Genomic DNA, 4,413 nt, shown 5'->3' on the forward strand with positions numbered 1-4,413 from the left:
TCTGTGAACTTGTCTGTGAGAGCAGCACGGGAAGCAACTGTGGAGAGAGATTGCAGTCGCCAGAATGCAACTCTCCAAATGGACACATCACGTCGTTCAGATCTTAGACTTTCAATACCTTCGTCTGAGGAACAGGTGGAGCGGGAAATCGGACCTTGTTGATTAGAGCAAACTGATCAATGCAGCAATGAGAAGCTCCTGAACCACCAGCGGTTTGGACAAGGATGGCACTCAGCTGCAGGAATCTGGCAGGGGTTCAAAAGTAGGAAGAGCATATCTTGTTTGAAATGAAATAACGATGAAGATAGACTTTAAGTCGATTTGTGCACGGATCTTAGTTTCGACGACGACACATCAGGATGGCCGAGCGGTCTAAGGCGCTGCGTTCAGAGCGCAGTCTTTTCTGGAGGCGTGGGTTCGAATCTCACTCCTGATGTTGCCTTTTACTCCACGAGGTTAAATTTCTCCAGCCAGATTTTCAACCTCAGGAAGATCCAATACCTCCCTATCAATGGAAAAGCGTTGGTCTCAGGACATGAGATTTCTGCTTAAATATGCACAGCAAGACCCCACCGGCAAAAGCCCAGTTCATGACTGGATAATCTGCTTCAGTGACTCTGGTTGAGGAATTAATATTGATGCCAAGAGAAGGGTAAAATTCAACAAAGAACAAAGAAATGTACAGCACAGGAACAGGCCCTTCGGCCCTCCAAGCCCGTGCCGACCATACTGCCCGACTGAACTACAATCTTCTACACTTCCTGGGTCCGTATCCTTCTATTCCCATCCTTTTCATATATTTGTCAAGATGCCCCTTAAATGTCCCTATCGTCCCTGCTTCCACCACCTCCTCCGGTAGCGAGTTCCAGGCACCCACTACCCTCTGCGTAAAAAACTTGCCTCGTACATCTACTCTAAACCTTGCCCCTCTCACCTTAAACCTATGCCCCCTAGTAATTGACCCCTCTACCCTGGAGAAAAGCCTCTGACTATCCACTCTGTCTATGCCCCTCATAATTTTGTATACCTCTATCAGGTCGCCCCTCAACCTCCTTCGTTCCAGTGAGAACAAACCGAGTTTATTCAATCGCTCCTCATAGCTCATGCCCTCCATACCAGGCAACATTCTGGTAAACCTCTTCTGCACCCTCTCTAAAGCCTCCACATCCTTCTGGTAGTGTGGCGACCAGAATTGAACACTATACTCCAAGTGTGGCCTAACTAAGGTTCTATACAGCTGCAACATGACTTGCCAATTCTTATACTCAATGCCCCGGCCAATGAAGGCAAGCATGCCGTATGCCTTCTTGACTACCTTCTCCACCTGTGTTGCCCCTTTCAATGACCTGTGGACCTGTACTCCTAGATCTCTTTGACTTTCAATACTCTTGAGGGTTCAACCATTCACTGTATATTCCCTACCTGCATTAGACCTTCCAAAATGCATTACCTCACATTTGTCCGGATTAAACTCCATCTGCCATCTCTCCGCCCAAGTCTCCAGACAATCTAAATCCTGCTGTATCCTCAGACAGTCCTCATCGCTATCCGCAATTCCACCAACCTTTGTGTCGTCTGCAAACTTACTAATTAGACCAGTTACATTTTCCTCCAAATCATTTATATATACTACAAAGAGCAAAGGTCCCAGCAGTGATCCCTGTGGAACACCGCTGGTCACAGCCCTCCAATTAGAAAAGAATCCCTCCATTGCTACTCTCTGCCTTCTATGGCCTAGCCAGTTCTGTGTCCACCTTGCCAGCTCACCCCTGATCCCGTGTGACTTCACCTTTTGTACTAGTCTACCATGAGGGACCTTGTCAAAGGCCTTACTGAAGTCCATATAGACAACATCTACTGCCCTACCTGCATCAATCATCTTAGTGACCTCCTCGAAAAACTCTATCAAGTTAGTGAGACACGACCTCCCCTTCACAAAACCGTGCTGCCTCTCACTAATACGTCCATTTGCTTCCAAATGGGAGTAGATCCTGTCTCGAAGAATTCTCTCCAGTAATTTCCCTACCACTGAAGTAAGGCTCACCGGCCTGTAGTTCCCGGGATTATCCTTGCTACCCTTCTTAAACAGAGGAACAACATTGGCTAGTCTCCAGTCCTCCGGGACATCCCCTGAAGACAGCGAGGATCCAAAGATTTCTGTCAAGGCCTCAGCAATTTCCTCTCCAGCCTCCTTCAGCATTCTGGGGTAGATCCCATCTAGCCCTGGGGACTTATCTACCTTAATATTTTTGAAGACACCCAACAACTCGTCTTTTTGGATCACAATGTGACCCAGGCTATCTACACCCCCTTCTCCAGACTCAACATCTACCAATTCCTTCTCTTTGGTGAATACTGATGCAAAGTATTCATTTAGTACCTCGCCCATTTCCTCTGGCTCCACAGATAGATTCCCTTGCCTATCCTTCAGTGGGCCAACCCTTTCCCTGGCTACCCTCTTGCTTTTTATGTACGTGTAAAAAGCCTTGGGATTTTCCTTAACCCTATTTGCCAATGACTTTTCGTGACCCCTTCTAGCCCTCCTGACTCCTTGCTTAAGTTCCTTCCTACTTTCCTTATATGCCACATAGAAGAGAATTCGTCTTCTCTTGTAAATAGTCTGGCAGGTTGGATTGTTCACATCCGTCCAAGTGGGGAAGTTGGGGACTCGGTTTCTATTGTGATTCATTGCTCGAGAAAGCTTTATTTCCTTATTGGCCCCCTGTGAGTTATTACTGGATATCATTATATATCTATATTGCCCCTCTATGGGGTACTGCTGGATAACGTTTCCCGAGCAGCTTTGACTAAGGGTCATCTGGACTCGAAACGTCAGCTCATTTCTCTCCCTCCAGATGCTGTCAGATATGCTGAGACTTTGAAGCATTTTCTCTATGGTTCCCTGTGTGTGAGCTTTACAATGTTGTAATGTGTCATGCTGTCTCTATCATTCTTGGGACTAATGTCGGGATGAGACTGCAAGAAGGTTTCTGATAGGTATTTGCTGCAAAGCAAACAGGAACGTGTGTTATATGTTTATTTTTGGCGTGAGGGAGAATGTAAATAGCAGAGAATACCCTCGATTCCTCGACCTCGGGCTAATAGCCCTGCACGCTTCCGCTGCGCACTCTGCTCCTTAAACCAGGAGCTACAACATTACTGCCCTGCGGTAACCACACAACTATTCACTGCCTCATTTTTTTCTTTCAACAAGAACACACGTTTGAGCACACTGATTCTGGTCAGCATAGTTCAGACAATTCAGTTTCGTGCTGAATGGTTGTTCTGTGAAGGTGATGTGATTTCTTCTGTGACGTTGTTCTGATGGGAAAGTGGGGAGTGACTGGAATCACCTTTAAAAAATGAAGTACGGGGCGGCAGTTTCATCTCTCTGGGAACATTGATCACGCTGTTACAGACTTCCTCAAACTTTGCCTCAAATCCGACCACAAAAGTGATAAGCACCGAGCAGAGTGGCGCAGCGGAAGCGTGCTGGGCCTATAACGCAGATGTCGATGGATCGAAACCATTCTCTGGTATTCATATTCTCAATCACACCAAACAAAAACAAGTTGCTATTTGTCAACAGCACATCTGCCTTTTTCTTTATTAGTACCAAAGTTTTGCTTTCAGTCTGATCCGCTCTTTGACACCTGTTCTTCAGCGAGCCACAGTACAGTCGAGGTGACTAAGTTGAATTCTCCCAGAACACTCTTCTGCCGCCTCCACTGGATGAACGTTCACCTGATTGGACACTGGAGGGGTTCTTCGGCTACTTGTCTGTGAAAGCAGCACCGGAAGCAGCTGTGGAAAGAGATTGCAGTTTCCAGAACGCAACTCTCCAATTGGGTACTTCACGTCCTCAGATGTTAGACTTTCAATACCTTCGTCTGAGGAACAGGGAGAGCGGAAAATCGGACCTTCTTGATTAGAGAAAACTGATCAATGCAGCAATGAGAAGCTCCTTAAACACCAGCGGTTTGGACAAGAATGGCACTCAGATACAAGACTCTGGCTGGGGTTCAAAAGTAGGGAAAGCATGTCTTGTTTGAAATGTAATAAAGATGAAGACAGACTTTATTCGATTTGTGCACGGATCTTAATTCCTGCGTCAATGCATCTGGATGGCCGAGCGGTCTGAGGCGCAGCGTTCAGGTCGCAGTCTTTTCTGGAGGCGTGGGTTCAAATCGCACTCCTGATATTGTCTTTCACTCCACGAGGTTAAATTTCTCCAGCAAGATTTTCAAACTCAGGAAGATCCAATACCTCCCTTTCAATGAAAAAGCGTTGGTCTCAGGACATGAGATTCCCGCTTAAATACGCACAGCAAGACCCCACCGGCAATTTCATGTCTCGATAATCTGCTTCAGTGACTCAGGTTGAGGAATTAATATTGATCCCAAGAGAAGGGTA

General features: G+C 46.5%; 1 non-coding gene across 1 annotated transcript; it reads left to right on the top strand.

Moving 5' to 3' along the window:
* The first annotated feature begins 353 nt into the window (after positions 1-353).
* Positions 354-436, top strand: trnal-cag (transfer RNA leucine (anticodon CAG)). Its single transcript has one exon. It is a non-coding gene; the product is annotated as a tRNA-Leu (tRNA).
* Positions 437-4,413: the final 3,977 nt, after the last annotated feature.

This window comes from Scyliorhinus torazame, chromosome 24, assembly GCF_047496885.1.
Source record: "Scyliorhinus torazame isolate Kashiwa2021f chromosome 24, sScyTor2.1, whole genome shotgun sequence".
NCBI classification, from domain to species: domain Eukaryota; kingdom Metazoa; phylum Chordata; class Chondrichthyes; order Carcharhiniformes; family Scyliorhinidae; genus Scyliorhinus; species Scyliorhinus torazame.